This window comes from Canis lupus, chromosome 18, assembly GCF_011100685.1.
Source record: "Canis lupus familiaris isolate Mischka breed German Shepherd chromosome 18, alternate assembly UU_Cfam_GSD_1.0, whole genome shotgun sequence".
In the NCBI taxonomy this organism is placed as follows: Eukaryota; Metazoa; Chordata; class Mammalia; order Carnivora; family Canidae; genus Canis; species Canis lupus.
The window spans coordinates 25014978-25035001 of NC_049239.1; the positions used below are offsets into that span (position 1 = coordinate 25014978).

General features: G+C 34.3%; 1 long non-coding RNA gene and 1 pseudogene across 1 annotated transcript in view; both read left to right on the plus strand.

Moving 5' to 3' along the window:
• LOC119864108 overlaps positions 1–20024 on the plus strand; it is a 64707-nt gene that overhangs the window by 17082 nt on the left and 27601 nt on the right. The window contains exon 2 of the long non-coding RNA XR_005372926.1: positions 18053–18132. This is a non-coding gene — a long non-coding RNA (uncharacterized LOC119864108). The remainder of the gene's footprint in view (positions 1–18052; positions 18133–20024) is intronic.
• Positions 14058–15781, plus strand: LOC100686643 (annotated as a pseudogene).

The following is a 20024-nucleotide window of genomic DNA, read 5'->3' on the forward strand; positions in this document are numbered from 1 at the left end:
ACCAAAGGCAGAACTCAACCACTGAGCCACCCAGGCGTCCCTATTTATTTATTTTAGAGAGAGTATGTCTATGTGAGTGGGAGGGCAGAGAAAGAGAGAGAATATCAAGCTGACTCCACAGGAAGCACAGTGCCTAAAGCAAGTCTCAGTCCCAGGACCTTGAGATCATGACCTGAGCCAAAATCAAGAGTTGGATGTTTAACTAACTGAGCCACCCAGGTGCCCCTCATTCTTCACTCTTAAATTACATCTGTATGATGTCTAAAACCTATGAATGTTTAATAAATATATGGTGAATAAATCACTGAATGTGTAGTGACTTGGAGACCAATAGCAATAAGCAATAGATCAGTCTGTGAGCATAAGAGAGGTCTTCAGAGAAGATGAGTTGAGAGAAAAGAAGGCAAATCGAAAAGGAAAAAAGGAAATGAAAAGGAGAAATTGAGGAAATAAATGCAGACAATAGTGATAGTGGGTAGCATAACCAAAGAGTGATATCTCATTGATATTCTTTATTATTCTCTCAACCTTATTTTAAATGTGCTCACTAGCCACATGTAGCTGAAGGCTACCATGTTGGATAGTGCAGTTTTCAGAAAATTCCCTTATTATGAAAAGTTCTATGGGACATAACTGGTTGAGAAAGTATAGAGCGAAAAAGGGGCAAAGAAGTAAAATCTGAAAATATAAAAAATGTATAGATTAGAAAAGTATGTAAGGAAGGATAAATAAAACTAAATATTCAGTAGAGGAGTCTAGAAGAATATGGTATCAAAGGAAACTAGGAAAGTAATATAATCAAGAGTGTTCTTCAGAGGTCAGCTTCCTCGAACATATTTACTTGCTGCTTTAGGGACATGGTGGAAGAGATCACAGAAATCCATTACGGAAGTAACCTTTCCAATTAAAATTGCCAAGTTTGAAAGGCATGAAGCAATATTTATGCTCCTGATTTTATATTCTATTAACATATTAAGTTTGGCTTCTAATAGATTCTTACTTTAATATTTCTAAATATTACAGGAAATAATTCACATTAACATTAAAAGAGATAAAAAAAACATTAAAAGAGATAATAAAGACTCCTACAACCAGACCCTCCAAAATTGTGTTTGCTGCATACAAAATAATCATTGCTGTAGCAAATGTCTCAAAAGCTAAACTTGAGGCACTCCAAAGATGTGTGATGGAAAGAGAGGGGGAGTTAAGTCAAGAAACAACAATTAAGGAAATGTCTTAAACACCAACTCTATTTTGGTTTTCTCTAGCCTTTCCACTGTTCCCACTTGTGTTAGTCACTATCCCACAGTTTCCTTTCATGTCACTGAAGCAAGTCAAGTCAAAAAATAAAGAGTCATCTGTCTCGGAGCTTCCACGAATCTAAAAACAACTTGCATTGCCCACTACTAAGGCAAGTCTAGTCATACTCATTTTATTCAAGTACCTTTCACTGTCTGCTCAGAATAAACAGTATTGGAAAAATGTGCTCTTGTAATCTTATGAGAGTCATTTCCCCTTCCTTGAACTCAAAACATTCCTTAAATATGTGAGCAGGGCAATCCCAGTCATCACACTCAATGGGATTTCACTGAATCCTCTGACAGTTCAGATAAACTGCTAAAAGAATGTTTATTGGAAGCATGCATGAAGGCGATACATTATAGGGAAGAAACTACTTGAAGAAGTTATTCTACCTGTAAACAAGATTGCCTAGATGGATTTTATTTCATTCCTAGAAAAATGCCATGACTTACATGGAAAACTAAAGAGTATGTCACCATAATTTTGTTTGGCTGAATCTGCATCTTGTATGCCTCTTCCCATAGATTTTGATCTTGGCCCAAGTCAACACTTGACAACAAACTATGCATTTTGCTGTTCCTAAACATCATGACTCTTGAAAAAAAAACCACACATTATCAGCTGCAGTGATCACAGGAGCTGATGAAAACTAGTGTGTGTGTGTGTGTGCATGTTTGTGTGTGTGTGTAGGCCATTAAGTATGTGTGTATATTTACAGCAGTCCTAAAGGCTTTCATGAATACTGTGCTTCTCACTAACAGATCTCAAAGTTTATTTTAACTGTCATCATTAAACCCAACAATAGCTAGAATTTACCTTTATTTTCAATAATAGTTTTAACATAAAATGTAACACTCAATATCAACATCTATATGATACCTTTAACTACTTTAAGATTTATTATGTTTTTATTATCAAGATTCTACTCAAAAGAAAAAGTAAGATCTGTTAAGAATCTAGATAATTCAATATGTTATTTTATAATAATCTAAAAAATAGCATGGCTAACTAGAAAACCATGGCCATGAAAACATATACAGTCAGAATAGAAGTGAAATTTGTGTTATATTGGACTTTGGGCATCCTCAGATGACTCTATACATGATCCAAATTGTTCATCATAATACTATAGCAATGTTATGCATACATTCACAGTTATTTAATTTAATGGCTTATCTTGTCATTTCACTCTGTAAAAAAATGCACAAATAATGCCTTTTTTAGGTAGTGTGAAGCATTTGACTAAGCAAAATATTCCTTTATATCAATACCCAAAAGAAAAAAATCAAAGCGACTCATGTCACCAAAAGAAACAGGAAAGAAATATTCTTTAAAACCTACTCACAGCTGTTACCATAAACTATTGTAGACTTACCATGTAAGATGGAAAAACAACCATAAAATTACATAATTGTCCTGATTTTTATTTCCTTCCCCCTGGGAAAGTGACCCTTACTGGACAGTGAAACTTTTTTCTATTTCAGTGCAGGTGAAAAGAAAGGAGGCTTTGGTGTTTGTGTTGAGTTACTGTCATTCTATAAGGATACTCTAAAATATATTTTCATATTAATCTCAAAAATTCTAAATTATAAATTCTAAATCAAAAATTCTAAATCAATAAAGATAAAATGCAACAATTTTCAAGTCATGTAGAAAAAATAGAAACTTTCAGATTAAAATTATATGTATATACCACAAAAGACCCTGAATAGCCAAAGCAATCTTGGAAAAGAAAAGCAAAACTGGAGGTACCATAATTCCAGATTTCAAGTTATACTACAGAACTGTAGTAATCAAAACAGTGTGGTGCTGGCACAAAAATAGAAACATAGATCAATGGAAGAGGATAGGAAGCCCAAAAACAAACCAATAATTATATGGTGAATTAATTTTCAACAAAAGAGGCAAGAATATGCATGGGAAAAAGTCTCTTCAAGAAATGAGGTTGGGAAAACTGGACAGATACATGCAAAAGAATGACACTGGACCACTTTTTTTACATCATATACAAAAATAAAATAAAAATAGATTAAAGACCTAAATGTGAGACCTAAAACCCTAAACATCCTAGAAGAGAGCACAGGCATTAATTTCTCTGACGTTGGCCATAGCAGCATTTTTCTGGATATGTCTCCTGAGTCAAGGGAAATAAAAGTAAAAATAAACTATTGGGACTACATCTTCTATACACTGAAGGAAACAATCAATAAAACTAAAAGACAATCTACCAAATGGGAGAAGATATTTGCAAGTGAGATAGCTGATAAATGGTTAATATCCAAAATATATAAAGAACTTACAAAACTCAACATCCAAAAAACAAAAAATCAAATTTAAAAATGGACAGAAGACATGAACAGACATTTTTCAAAGAAGACATCCAGATGGCCAACAGGTACATAAAGATGTACTCAACCTCACTCATTGTCATCTATTAGAATGGTTAAAATCAAGAGCACAAGAAACAGCAAATGTTGGCAAGGATGTAAAGAAAAAGGAACCCTCTTGCACTGTTGGTGTGAATTTGAACTGGAGCAGCCACTCTGGAAGACAGTATGTAGTTTCCTCAAAATGTTAAAAATAGAACTACTCTATAATCCAGCAATCACTCTACTGGATTTTTACCAATACAGAAGAATACAAAAGCATTAACTTGAAAGGACATATGCACCCCTATGTTTATTGCAATATTATTTATAATAGTCAAACTATGGCAGCCCAAGTGTCCATTGACCGATAAATGGATAAAGAAGAAGATGTTGTTCATCTATAAAAATTAATGAAATCTTGTCATTTCCAACAACATGGATGGAGTTACAGAGTATAATGCTAAGTGAAATAAGTCAATCAGAGAAAGACAAAATACCATATGATTTCAGTCATATGTGAAATTTAAGAAACAAAATAAAGGGGGAAAAAAAAAGAAACAGACCAAAAACCAGACTGTTAACTATCGAGAATGAATGGTAACCAGAGTGGAGGTGGTGGGGGGAATGGGTGAAATAGGTGAAGGGAATTAAGAGTACACCTATCATGAAGCACATTGAGTAATGTATAGAATTGTTGAATCACTATATTATACACCTGACAGTAATATATCACTGCATGTTAACTGCGTATATTAAAAACTTAAAATTATATATATTTGTATACACACACACACACACACACACACATATCTCCTATTTATTCTGTTTCTCTGGAGAAACCTAACACAGTACTCAATCATACATTACACATAGCAAGTTGTTACTACTCAAAAACTGTTAGATGAATAAATAAACACAAATCAATTTTCGAAATCCTATTCTATATAGAACAGTACTGCAGAAGAGCGCAAGGGTGTGCCTGAGGTGCAATCAGTAGAGTTCCCAACACAAAATTTAATATGAACTTATTAAGCAGAATTTATGATAAAGGGTTTAATAAGTAAATATTAAATAAATACATGGTTTTTTAAAAATATATATATTATGGCCCCTAAAAAGGAGCACGGGAATTTGTACCCATTACACAATAAATATTTGTTGGTGTGAGTTGATGTAGTTTGAGTTAAAATGCCTCAGTTAATTCCATTTAGCTTAAAAAGTTCTGTTTTGGAAAGGGTTATTTTTCCAGTTAACAGGCATCAATGACAGTTTATTACCACCACATCTTGTCACAAGAAGACCATGTTTTGACAATGGCCTCAATCATAGTGCTAGTGTATTCTTTTTTTCTGAAAGCAGCACCAAGCTGTAATAGCCACCCACCCCCAGCAGGACGCTGTGCTCTGATTGGACGGTGAGCTTGAAGGTGGGCCTGCTTAGACTCTGACCACACCAACTGCATTCCCCAGAGTTGTGGTCATGAAATTGGAAGCCACCTTTGTGAAGCAAAAAGCCTCAAAGTAATTGCTATGTGCTGTAACCTTCCCTCTCGTTTGGAAAACAGAAATAAACAGTGCGTTTTCTTCATGAACCTACTGTATTTACCAATATTGTTTATGGGGTATACTTTGCCAGTTGACATTACTTTAGTAAACTTATTATTATATGGTCAACACCTGCCCCATAAATATAGAATGGAGAAGTTATATTATATTTGTGTTTGGTGAAATGAAGTGTTACCCAAACTCTGATGTGGGGAAGACCTTTGGTGCTCTCTGTATTTATGGGAGCTACATGCCACTTAACATATACCAAATCGGGTAAGCAAACATGCTTGACTCAAAGTTCAACTTTACATGATCTCTGTGACCGGAGATTGGGTCATTTGGTTTCTAATGTATAGTTTTAACTACTTTAGGATGCTAAATATGTTTTTAAATTAGCTTTTTGAGTTTTTATTGAATAGCTGTATATTGAACAAAAAGAAGCCATGTATACCATGTTGATGGGTTTACGTATTTGCATAGGAAGCCATTGGAAGTTTAATCCAAGATTAGATAATCCTTAAGAAGATATAATTAGAAAGTACATAGCCTTATCTTTTTGTGAAGCAACACGATATAATGGTGAGAGAGGCTGAAGTCAGAGAGATCTGGACTTGCAATTCAGCTACTCACTGCAGCTGTGTGTGCTTCAATCATTCAACTCTCTGAACCCTGATTTCATTATTTAAAAATACACACCCTATCCTGAAAGCTGATTTAAGTGTCTAGAGATAGCTCATGCAAACGGCCAGTCTCTGATAGAGAAAACTATAAATATACATATTGTTGTGCCTGTTTTTAGTACACTACTCTTGTACTTTTATTTTTATTTATTTTTTTTACTCTTGCACTTTTAGAAAAATATTTTATCACCTCATTACCCATAGTTATTTCCACTTGTCTGATTGTGAAGGCACCAAAAAACTGTTATCAGCACCAGTAACCACAAAGATATTATTGAATGTCTACCGTGTCCACTTGTTGCTAGACAACAGGGCTATAAGAAATAAAAGATAAACACAACTTTCCAGCCTCTTTCCTCAAGTCAGTTTTCATTGCTATTGAAAAGGAATTTGGTCAGAACCTTCAGAAGAAGTTATGGTAATAGAATCAGGAGTCCTAATCCCTTGAATTAATTAACAACAATTTATTTTTCAGATAGGAATAGAGACATATAGAAATAAAGTGAACTAATAAATAAGTGATATATTTTTAAAAATATTTAACCCAATTACCTTCAGGTGTGGCTAAGTACCAAAGCACAAGGGAAACGTCAACCTTGAGTTCTTGTAAGTAAATTGTCTACTTCCCTCAGACTGAAGGAAATGACGCTATCAGGTGAAAAGGTAGTGAATGTCTATCCTGCTAAGGATACTGAAAATTGTGGATTGGAAGATAAAACAGGGTAATATCCGTTAAGGAACTTCTTACATTGAGAAATATGGCAGGTTACTAGTTTCTCCGTTGAATACAATGTCCATTGTCCTGCTGCTTCTTTTACTTAGGAGCAGAATTTGGGATTCGAAATATGCTGCAGTGACTACTCTTGCACATATATCTTGGCCCACATGTGCAGGTGTCTGTGGCATGCCTTCCTGAAGCAGAATAAGAAGGTCTGAGAAAATACTAATTTTTAATTTTGATTGAGAGGACAAAGTTGCTTTCTGGTGGATTTTGTTCCCTATTTTCCTGGTGCTAAGAAGGCTTGGGAGTCTCTGCCCATCAGTAGGAAGAACTGACATGCGATTAGTCATGTTTCTATACAATGGCATAGACTACAACCATTTGAAATAATTGAAGCAGCTTTATATAAAGTGAATAAATCTTAGGACATGTTAAGAGAATAGAGCAAAGTTTAGAATGAGAATATAATTCTATCTTTTTTTATTCTGGAACTTAGCTTAATTTCATTTTTTAAAATTGTGGTAAAAAATACATGACATGAAATTTACTATCTTAACCATTTTAAAGTTGAAAGTTCAATAGTGTTAAGTATATTTACATTGTTGTGAAACAGACCTCGAGAACTTTACTATCTTCCAAATCAGAAACTCTATTGGATGTATAATGTATGTGTACATGCATACATATATGATATATATACATACATATATATATATATAATTTAGCTCACACAGAAAAGGGTTTTAAGAATAGAGCAAAATATCATCTTAATTCCTTACTAAGAGAATATTATTATTCTTCCCAAGATATAAACACTCTTATCAGTTCAGTATATATCCCAATGATTATTTTAAATAAACTTTCAAATGTATATGTATGTATAAAAGTAGGACTATATATTCCATGGTATCGTATTAATTATTCTGCTATGTTCTTTTTAAATATAACACTCTTTTGGTGTTATACTTGTGTCAGTAAATAGGACTCTATTTCATTCATTTTAACTCTTGATTAAATATACGATAATTCTTGATTATGTGCAATGCTTCCACTTCTACCTTTCTTTTAGCTATTTTTGAAGTTTCATGCACATATAAAAAAGTGAACATACTGGTCAACATTTCTAGCCAACCTTCAGAATAACCACTATCCTGATTTTATGAGCATAGATTAGTTTTGCCTCTTTTTGTACTTCATGTAACTGGAATCATATGTAGCATTCTTTTTTGTGTCTGGCTTTTTTTCCCCACTCGGCATTGTGTTTGTGATCTTTATACCTACTGCTGTAAATAGTGGTAGATTTTTCATTCTTATTGCCATGCATCACATTGTAAGAATATAAAAATTTATTATTCTACTATCATTTATTTTTTAAAGGTTTATTTATTTATTTTAGAGAGAGAGAGAGAGAATACAAGTTGGGAGAGGAGAAGAGAGAGAATCCTCAAGCAGACTCCCCAGTGAGTGTGGAACCCAACACAGGGCTCAAACCCAGGACCCTGAGATCATGACCTGAGCCCAAATCAGGTGTCCCTACTTACTCTGTTTTTAATAGGAATTTATTTTTTTTTTAATTTGGGGCTACTACAAATGGTGCTGTTATAAACAATCTCATTAATTTCTTTTGGTACACATATGTACACATTTCTGTTAACTCTATATCTGAGAGTAGAATTGTCCATTCATAGATTTAGCAGATTCTAACAAATCATTTTCCAAAGCACCTGTATTAATTTTCAATCTGGTCAGTAGTGTATATATAGATAATTTCTTGACATTAGTGTCACATTTAACACTTTTGATCATTTTTATTGTAGTCACTTGGGTGGGTGTGCAGTGGTATCACACCGTGACAGACATACACAGGCCATTATAACCATGGGCCATTTCTGGCAATACCACATAGTACTTTGGTGATTGGCCCCAGGGACCTAGAATTTAAGTGAGCTTTATAGGAAGTATTACTTTTCACTGTGTATTCTTTGAAATTTTTACCATGTACCTGCATTACCTCTTTAAAGTGTTCTTTCATTTCAGTTCAGTTTTCATTTTTAAAAGAACAGTTATGTGAGCCTAAAGTCTTCTCACCTATAGTCTCAGTCTGCAAAGCATTCAGTTTTGCCTCAAAGACACCAGGAGTAGGATAATCATGTCCTTAAGGAAATATAAAGCACTACATTTTTTGCCAATTCCTAAGTTGAGGACAGTTCAGGGAGATAGGATACAGGTCAGGGAATAAGACTGAAACCCTGGAGGAACATAGACAGTCAAATATCCAGGGCCTTCTGAAATCTCTCTTTCTGTTTTCTCCTTTACCTGATTATAGATGCTATAAGATTACACACACACATACATACCATCTCCAGGGAGCTGGTTGAGAGTTGTGAAGATGAATGCATGTCTCTGCCTCCTCCATCCTGGTTGGCAGATTCATACTGACTTGAGAGGAGGTCAAGGGAAAAGCCACTGACCTAGAATATAGGGACTGGACTACCACCTCACTGTTGTTAAGAGGCACAGAATGCAAGGGCAAGATAGACTTAAAAAGCATAATATGACAACATTTTTGTTTTTTATTACTTCTGGATAGAATTACCCTGTAGGACTTAATAGATTGATGACTATTTGAGAGAATTGTACTGTTTGGAAAATTCGTCCTTAGATGTTAACTACCTGTAATTGCCCTGAGAACCTATAGGACCAAGGCTAGTACCCTATGAGTGTGACTGTGGAGATTACTCAACAGGAAAGTGCCTCCCAGTGGGTCAAAGCGATGAATTTGTGCCACTAGCAGAGAGGTCTGAGCTCGTGATTATTCCTTTCTGCTTTTCAAAGAGGAATATTTATTGTACTGTCTTTATTTGTCCTAACACTGTCTGTTGTGTAAGATGGAATGGTTATATTTGTAATTAGAATTTTGTTATAGTACTGTGGGGACTCACATCTGGATTTGATTAAGAGAAATGCATTTTACCCAGAGAGGCCAGCCTTAGAACAGGATGACTTAATGTGTCTTTGAGTTGTGCCCTTTTGGGAGAGGATGAGTACATTTTTATGGTAAGTGAAATAATTATGTTAGGTGGAGTTACTCATCAGATTGTTTATATGCGTGTTATCTGGGCATCTAAGAGATGAAATCCAAAGGACAGAATTTTAATACCTTTATTTCTCTGCATTTCATGTATTAACAACCAACTCTATCCTTTCTTGAGGAGCTTTTTGGTGGGACCAGTGTCATGCCTGCTTCCATATCTTTTTCTCTCTATAGCTAGTGAAATATCTGGCATCTGTCTGACTTATAATACACATCACTCTAGCCACAGTCATTGGCCAGTGATGGCAATAAAACAAACTCTTTATTGGCATCTAACATGTAGATGCTAGAGTGGAAAATAGCATATTCCTTTGAGTTCAGTAAGCTTTGCTAATAACAGTCTTGCTCCTTCTGTGGACATAGTATTACTACTTCCTCTCAGTTGGAGAAATTTTACCTTTGGCAAAACTATGTGACCAATAGAGAAAAAAACAAGAGCTGAAAAAAACAGGAGACAATGAATCCCAAAGTCACTAAGTACTGTGTGGCCTCTAAGTAACCCCAGAATCAGAACTTTCTACAATTCTACAGCAAAGCAAGAACTAATCAAATAAAGATATCGTGGATGAGAGGCAAGCTAATTAAGTGATGGTAACCTAACTCTGAATCAACCTGAATCATAAGAATTTGATCATTTGTTTTGAATATTTAGAAAATCATGATAATAATAAATCTGAAAAAGCTTTATGTAAAGAAAAATGGTTGCTTTATGTAAAGAAAAAACTCTAAAATTCATATATTCATTAGTCAAAGATGAATATTTATATAAGTATGCAACTTTATGTATTGCTTGATGTATGGTTTTCCACCCAGTTTGTCTAGCCTATGAATCAAACACAGTTTAAGTGAATATTGAATAATTAATTAATTAATTAATATTTAAAATTATTAAGAAATAATATATTAAACATATCACATTTTTATCAAAACAGACACATTAAAGGCATAAATCTATTTCATATTATGCATAATATGTGGTTATGATTGTTAGAGGTGAAGCAGAAATATGCTCTTCTTACCAGGTATTTAACACTACCTAATAATATATATAGAAAGATAAACACTCAGGAAGAAATAAAGATTTATGTTCTGCTATAAAGCATAATTTTATATTTTATTTAAGATTGAGCCTTACCAAAAAAAAAAAAAAAGATTGAGCCTTACATTGATATTAAAAACTGTGCTTCATGGTTGGAGCATAAAATTTAGTTCATACTATATTAAGCCAATTTAGCAAAAATAATCCAGTAACTTAAATATATCACATTTTTTAAATGATGCATTGGAGAAACAGATACCTTGCTGCCCTAATAATGGTTTGTAACATGAAGCACTGTAAAAGTCTAATCCCTTCAGGATATTGCTTTTTCCATTTTCTCAGCTGAAATGATCAAATGAATCTTTCTGATTCATGTTTTGAATGAGTTATAATCAGCAGTATCCTGTGCTCAGTTAACAGACTGTACCCAGAGCAAACAGGTGTGAGAGGAAACAGAATGTGACTCATTATTTACCTGGACTTCAAAAGACTGTCTTTTCCCTCACACACTGTCAAAATCGGATGTTGTATCATAAAGCTGAGCCTTCTTCTAAACCGTGTTTTAAGCCACTTAGCTATATATTGACCTTGTGAAGCAGTGGCAAAAAGGAAAGGATATGCATTGATTTTTTTTTTTTTTTTTGTACTCTGCTGATAGACAGGAAGAAACTGCTTGCTTAAGCAGTGTAATTGGCAGACTTTAGATTTGCTAAATGATAAATAACTGTAGGCTTTAGAGATTATAAATAAGTTTACCTATTAACTTATCTAATATGATGAGATTATTTTCAATACAGAATGCATATTTTCTATGTTTGATTCATGAACTACATGAGGTTATTTACCTATTACCTTGTTAAACTATCCATGATGAAGACCCAATCCTATATATGTTTTTTAAATGGATATTCATTAAGAAATATATTAATGGGGCACCTAGGTGGCTCAATTGGTTAAATGCTCAGTTTTGGCTCAGGTCATGACCTCAGGGTCATGAGATCAACCCCACATTGGGCTCTGCACTTAGCACAGAATCTGCTTGGGATTTTCTCTCTCTCCCTCTCCTTCAGCTCCTTTCCCTGCTTTCTCTCTCTCGTATAAATAAATAAATAAATAAATAAATAAATAAATAAATAAAATCTTAAAGAAAAAAATATGATATTAGTTTATACTCTATAATGATGAGTGATTAAATAACTGGTTATTAATTGCTCAGACATGGTTAAAAATGTATATTAACTAAATATGGGCTTTACAAATTTTTTTGAGCGTACATAGTTTGTGCTCTCAGTGTATTGAAGGTACACAGGGTGGGGTATTATTCAGTGACACGGTTAAAACTAGTGCTATTTTATAACAGAGAGGCCAAAATTTCATGGGCTGGGCTAAGATTGTGTTAGAGGAATTCAGCAAAGTAAAGCAAAATTTTTTTATTTGTTTTTCTCAGAAATTATACAAATTAATGATGCAAGGCTCCTTGGAAAATTCTTGCATGTGAATCTAAAGAGATGCTAGATAGTTTCTTTCCAAGATATTAAAATAAGACTCTGCTTGGAAAGAGGTTAGATAAACTTTGGAGGACCCTCGGGTTCTCGAGTCAGTGATTCTCTGCTGTAAGCAAGTAAGACAGTATGGATTTGAAGTGGATATGTTTTAGCCAAGTCTTTTTAGAAGCCAAGCTAGTCATCTGGTTTTAATGAGGCCCCTTGGAATGCAAGAATTTTAATGTTTTGCTTGAGGGCACTTTAGTTTTAATTACTGGTATTTGACATGTGTTGAGCCTCAACTAAGCACTAGTAATTAACCAAAGACAGCACTTGGGCAATGCCAGCCTCATTTAGATTGAACTTTAAAATGACAGCATCTTTCAGGTAGAATAAGGGTTAAGAAATATAATGATAGGGCATTGGTATTTCCAATGAAGCCTGAAAAAATTCAAAATAATCTAGGGTTAGCATGACCTTCTGTCCACTTTTTTTTGTACATAGTCTTTCCAAATATGTAAAAAAATAGTCTGAATCATGTAACTTAAATGAGAGGATTGTGACTATTTGATCATAACCAGATGTCTTCACTCTCCACTAACTACAGACAAAAGGACAGAAGATTATAGACTGCATCAGTTAAGGACAGTTACTTCACTAAGGTGAAGGAAATTAGTATCTACACCTTTTCAAGTCTGAAGACCTGATTTTTAACGTGAGCATGTTTTGTAGATATCCGCTAGGGAGTAAGTAGTGATGCTTTCAGCAACTTCTGATTAGGATAATGTGTAACAAATTATCATGTGGTCAGTGATATCTTCAAATAAGTTTATGATTTAAAAATTGTATCATGGGCATTTGAAAAATTAAGTATGATATGGGAGATACTGTTTACTGAATCTACAAAATCATCCATAATAGATTTTCAGACCCCTTGTTACTACTCTGAGAACTCCTTGAAGTTTCCTTCATCTCAATGATAAGATTTACTTATTAGAAACTAATCTGTTTAATATCAATTTACTATTTAAATGAAGAAATCCTCATCATGCAGGGGTGCCTGGGTGCTCAGTCTGTTAAGCACCTGATTCTTGGTTTCTGCTCAAGTCGTGATCTCAGGTTTATGAGATCAAGCCCCACATTGGCCTCTGCTCAGAATCTGCTGGAGATTTTCTCTCTCTGCTCATATACTCTCTCTCTCTTCTCTCAAATAAGTAAGTTAAATCATAAAAAAAAATCCTCATCATTTAAGCCTATTTTCAGAACACATAAAACTGTATAAATACAAACTAAAAATAATAACTGAGAAACAGGGAATATACAGTTGACCTTTGGAAAACAACTAGTTTGAACTACATGGGTCCAATTATACATGTTCTTTATATATATAAGATAGTACAGTACTATAAATGTATTTTCTCTTCCTTATGGTTTTTTTAATAATACTTCCTTTTCTCTTTCTTCCTTAAGAATTCAATATACAATAAATACACAAAGTATGTGAGAAATGACTTCCTATATTATTGGTAAGGCTTTTCTAGTTCGCAGTAGGCTATTAGTAATTAAGTTTTGGGGGAGTCAAAACTTATATGTAGATTTTCAACTGTGCAGCAAGATTGGTGCTTCTAACCTCCTCATTGTTCAAAGGGTCAACTGTACTTTGGAACATAATGGGTATATATCATAGAAAAAGTTTATTTTTTATCAGTTTTGATAAGCCAGTCTATGTTCTGCTAGCCTAAATTAGAAGCAAATTTAGACCCTCACTCACCTCCTATGGCCTGCTGCACCGCCTGAACGCTCTGCCACTGTCCCACAGAAATGCTTCGATTACCTGCAGTCCTCCCCCAAATTAGGCCAGTGTCCAGAGTGCTGGCTCCTTATCTCGCTTGGGCCTATGCCAAAGATGTAAAATCTTGTGCAGATGCCCAAGCCTTAATGCTTCAAGGTGTAGACCTTTTAGCCAATGCTGTAGCCATTACTATGGGGCCAAAGAGAAGAACAGTGATTATTGAACAGAGTTGGGGAAGTCCCAGAGTAACAAAGGAGGATGTGACCGTAGCAAAGTCAATTGACTTAGAATATAAAAATATTCTCACTAAACTTGTTCAAGATGTCGCCAATAACATAAATGAAGAGGCTGGGGAATGGCACCACTACCGCTACTCTCTGGGCATGCTCTATTGCCAAGGAAGGCTTGGAGAAGATTAGCAGAGTTGCTAATCCTGTGGAAATCAGGAGAGGTGTGATGTTAGCTGTTGATGCTGTAATTGCTGAACTTAAGAAGGAGTCTAAACCTGTGACAACCCCTGAAGAAATTGCTCAGGTTGCTACTATTTCTGCAAATGGAGACAAAGAAACTGGCAACATCATTTCCAATGCAATGAAAAAGGTTGGAAGGAAGAGTGTCATCACAGTAAAGGAAGGAAAAACACTGAATGATGAATTAGAAATTACTGAAGCCATGAAGCCATGAAGTTTGATCGAGGTTATATTTCTCCACCTTTATTAATACATTGAAAGGTCAGAAATATGAATTCCAAGATGCCTATGTTCTGAAACATAGTGAAAACACTGAGCGAAAAGAAAATTTCTAGTGTCCAGTCCATTATACCTGCTCTTGAAATTGCCAATGCTCACCATAAGCTCTTGGTCATAATTGCTGAAGATGTTCATGCAGAAACTCTGAGTACACTCATTTTAAATAGGCTAAAATTTGGTCTTCAGGTTGTGGCAGTCAAAGCTCCAGGTTTTGGTGACAGTAGAGAGAACCAGCTTAAAGATATTGCTAATGGTGGTGCAGTGTTTGGGGAAGAAGGATTGACTCTAAATCTCAAAGATGTTCAGCCTCACAACTTAGGAAAAGTTGGAGAGGTCATTGTGACCAAAGATGATGTGATGCTTTTAAAAGAAAAATGTGACAAGGCTCAAATTGAAAAACATGTTCAAGAAGTCATTGAGCAGTTAGATATCACAACTAGTGAATATGAAAGGGAAAAGTTGAATGAATGCCTGGCAAAACTCTCAAATGGAGTAGCTATGTTGAAGGTTGGTGAGACAAATGATGTTGAAGTGAGTGAAAAAAGACAGAGTTGCAGATGCCCTCAATGCCACAAGAGCTGCTGTTGAAGAAGGCATTGTTCTGTGAGAGGGTTGTGCCCTGCTTCAGTGCACTGCAGCCTTGGATTCAATAACTCCAGCTAAGGAAGGTCAAAGAATTAGTATCAAAATTATTAAGAGAATATTCAAAATTCATGCAATGACCATTGCTAAGAATGCAGGTGTTGTAGGATCATTGATAGTTGAGAAAATTACACAGAGTTCCTCAGAAGTTGGTTATGATGCTAGGCTTGGAGATTTTGTGAATATGGTAGAAAAAGGAATCATTGATCCAACGACGGTTGTAAGAATTGCTTTATTGGATGCTGCTGGTGTGGCCTCTCTGTTAACTACAGCAGAAGTTGTAGTCACCAAAATTCCTAAAGAAGGGAATGGGTGGAATGGGAGGTGGTATGGGAGGTGGTATGGGAGGCGGCATATTCTGATCCCTAGAATAGTGCTATAGCCTTTACAAATTTGATTGTATCAACAGCACAAACTAGGCTATATTTCTATGCATCACTATATTAAGAGGGGCTGACAAGTTATTCACTGACCATTTCCTTTTTCTTCTTTAGTCCAAGCAGATCAATATCTTAGAGCTGTCTATGCAATTCCATAAGCAGCAGAGTTAATAGATATGGACTTCCTATTCACAGGTGGTGACCAATTGGGCAGATTAAATATTTAGAGCTGGCTGATTCTTGCTTGGTCATGTCATATAGGCTACCAGAGGTAACATGATGAAGGCTAGATTATTGAATACCGGAAGGAGAATTCAGTTAAATGCTTTAGTCTGTTCCATAGGGTTTCCTGGGGATACAGAAAGTGAAAAGCAAGAAAAAAAATGTCTGTTAATAGTACGTTCATAAATTTTATCAGCAAAATTATTTAAGTATTTCCTGTCACCCTTAGCTTAGCAAGTGACCACTTCATCTTGCTAATTTTGAAAGTCAGAACTTTCATGTTATTTCTGACTCTGGTTTTTCTCTTCTACCATATGTCAAATTCATCAGCAAATTCTGTCATCCATGGATTCAGAATCCCCGTGCGATTTACATATCCTCCAAGTCTTTATGTTTACTGCCTTGTTAGGGTGCCACAGTCTTTCCCTTGAAGTACAGCAATACCCTTCTCATAAGCAAATAAAGTGCTGAGGAAAGTACACGCGTGCCCAGTCAGGCAGAGAATCACAGCATAGTGGTTGAGACAGAGAAAAACTTAAGGTGGTATAAGACTATACATATATATATAAATTATTATAATCATTAATATATCAGCATATATTATGTATGTATATTTGTATATGTGTATATGTATATATTTATAAATATGCATTTCTATCAGGTGTGTATTTATTTTAAACATACATAGCTTTACAAAATATAGAATAAAGCAAAAAACCCTCCAATACCATGAAAATAATACATATAATTGAAATGCTCTAAATATATATACTCGTCAGTAATCCTCAGTGCTGCCACGATCTACAGTGGTTCAGTCTGTTCCTCCAAGTCCACAAAATGTGGTTATCAGAGCTTCTGAAGTCCAAGTGCTAGACTGGCTTAAATATCAATCTTGAATCCTGTCTATGGTAGATCATAAATGCTGATTTTCATTCTTTGGAAAAAAGTATATTATTTATTCTCACTAAAGTATAATCATCATTCTATCGAAACAATGCATATGCCAAATAATTTTAGATTTTTAATTTGTATTTATAATACAAGCTGAAAAAAGTTGATCTTATGGAACTAGTAAGTATAGCCAAATAAGAAATCCAACAGAACTATTACACGTTCAAATCTGGTAGGTGGAATTTTACTCAGTTTTTGTTTATTACTTGTGTCCTAGTTTCTAGGCATTGTGCTCAGTCCAGGAATCCAGTAATGAATAACACAGAGGCTCCAAACTCAGAGTTCACACTTTACTTTCTATGATGTTCAAGAAAAATCATCCTTGCCATGTATCTGTGTGGTTCTTTCTCTTTGTTTGCAGGAGTATAGATAACAACTGCCTTATTTATCATCACTTGAGATGACATAAAACATTGTGCCTTATATATAAATATTAAAAAATAAATTATTAGATATAATTAGCTTATAAAATTGTTAATTGTGTGCTACATTTTACAATTTTAATTTCTACTATCTGGGTTTTTATTAGTGCCATTAAACATAATAAATACTTGTTTTGCTTAAGAAAGTTCAATAGTATTCTTGATACATTTTATAATAAGCTAACTGTGGTTTTCCATATGACTTTCCCTTTGTATATACAATATTATTTAAAAATAAGTTTTTGTAAAATAAGCCAAATGGTTTTTATTTTAATGTATATATTATTAGTAGATTGCTTATTTCCATTTTATATGCCATCTACTAAGTTTATATTTACCAGGAAAATAACTACTTTGGTGACTTAAGTCATGTCTTCTTCAACTTCTTCTTATACTTGGCAGTAAGTGTAGGCGTGTGTCTGGGCCACTCGCCCAACTGTACCAGTGGTTCCCTTTCATTTCCTTTCCCTGATTCAGCAGCCAGTATGAGTGACAGGATGGTCACCAATCTTCTAGACAAAAAATAGTTTGACAAGAGTTGGTGTTTCCACTGTGTTAGTCATATGGGAGTCCTCTCTGTGGTCAGTACCTGTATGGAAAAAGAATGAAAAGTGTGTTTTCACTGATAACATTCCTTCAAATATATTTTGTTTCACAGAACAACAAACCACAAAGATGATTCCAGTCAAGACATCCAAATGTTTACTCTGAGTCATAGACCGGCTACCACAAACCGAGGTAAGGGATTCCCTAAGTAGTATCTCGGTTTTCTATAGACACTAAAAGCTCTCAGATATGGATTTGAGTGGCCAAGTTTTATTTAGTTTGCTGACTTTAAAATTTCACTCAGTGACTTTTTTGACTACTCTGGGCAAGACACGGAGCTATATTCTGTAATACATAGAAAGTGGAATAAAGAAGAGTTCCCACAATGAGATAGTTTATAGGTATATCAGATGAGTGTAAGAAAATATAAAAGTAGCATCGTTAGATTATAATTAGCATCTTAAAAGAGCGTTTGGGGGATTTAGAAGAAAAAAGGATTGCAACTTTTTAGTAATACCAAGAAGACTTCATACAGGGTAACATCGTCAAATCTATAGAATTTCAGCGCTTAATATGATGGTGACTTTTTAGGGAGAAGGGACATCACTGAGTACCTGTTTCAGGAAGAGAAATGATACAGTTGGATTGGCCTGTTGGATGCAAGTAGGGAATTACTAGGGCTAAAGCTGAAAATTAAGTTGATGTTAATTTTGTTTGCTAATTTGAATAAACCATATTTAATGTGGTAACCATTTTTTTTAGTGTAATAACATAATCTAAGTGTGACTTAGAAAAACTAATCTGAATTATTCATTAGAATAAAATGATGTCAGAAAGACTATAGAAATGAGACCAGTGAAGAGATAGGAGTAAAAGAAGATATAGTGTAAGGTAGAGAAATAGGAATCAGAAAGGCCGAGTTGACAAAGTAGGGATTATATGATTAGCTGATTATGAGAGACATTTGATAGAAACCAAAAATTTCATTATTTTTACTTTGGAATAAAACCCAATTGTTTTTCACAGATTGAAGGATATGCGAATGGATTTGGCTTTTCTTTATAGAGTTTGAATCCCAGGTATTTCACTAGGTAGTTTATATAGTGGATGGACAATTGACAATAGGGAAGGGAAGTCGAGAGAAAATTGGATATCATTCAGTTGGAGGTAATTATGACAGTTACTAAATGACAAGCTAAAGACCTTTATTTTTGACAATACTATGTTATATTCAATATGTACTATGATTAGCTTTATGCTATATTTTCCATTGACTTCATCTTGATTTTTCTTCATTCATGGGTTCTAGATGAAAATGCTTGGGTGTACAGAGGCTGATGGAGATTGTCATATTGGCCATATCCACTTATTCTTTCCCTCTTTACTCAGCCAGTAGTAATAGATTTTATGTGCTCAACAAGGTAGTAATTATAGTGTAATATAAAGATGAATGAAATCAAGTTCTTGCCTTCACAGAGCTAAGTTTGGTTGAGCAGAGTAGGAAGTCATTGCTAGTAAGTCTGGTTTTAGAATCATCAGTTCATAATTTCCATTATACTGATGAATTTGTTGTCAAGGCTCACTTAGAAATCAGTTAGCAAATATATTTATCAAAAATATCTAAGAACCATGTAGCAAGTGGCTATGAGACAAAGAATTATTTAAGAGTCTGTATTCATAAGAAATAAAATCATACTTTGGCAATAATTGCCTTGCTGTGGAAAATCATCTTTTTCAGTTTGGCATACAAAGCAATTTGGACAACTACTTGTTTATAATAAAAGTGAAGTTTTATACTATTTAAATCATACTTCTGATTCTTGAACTTAATATGCTACTGTCTAAATTTGTTTTAATATGTGACATTAGATTTATTTCATTTGGAATGTGAAGACTGACTTTCATGTTGCCAGGTATTTATCTGTACTTTTTTCTTTTGTTTCTTTTCTTTGGTTTACTTTGCTTTGCTTTTTATTCCTCTCTTTTTTTGTCTTTTCTCTTTTAATTTTTTCTTTTTTTTTCTTTCTTTTAATTTTTTCAAATGAACTATGAAACTGAGATTTTATGTCTGCATCTGCATATAT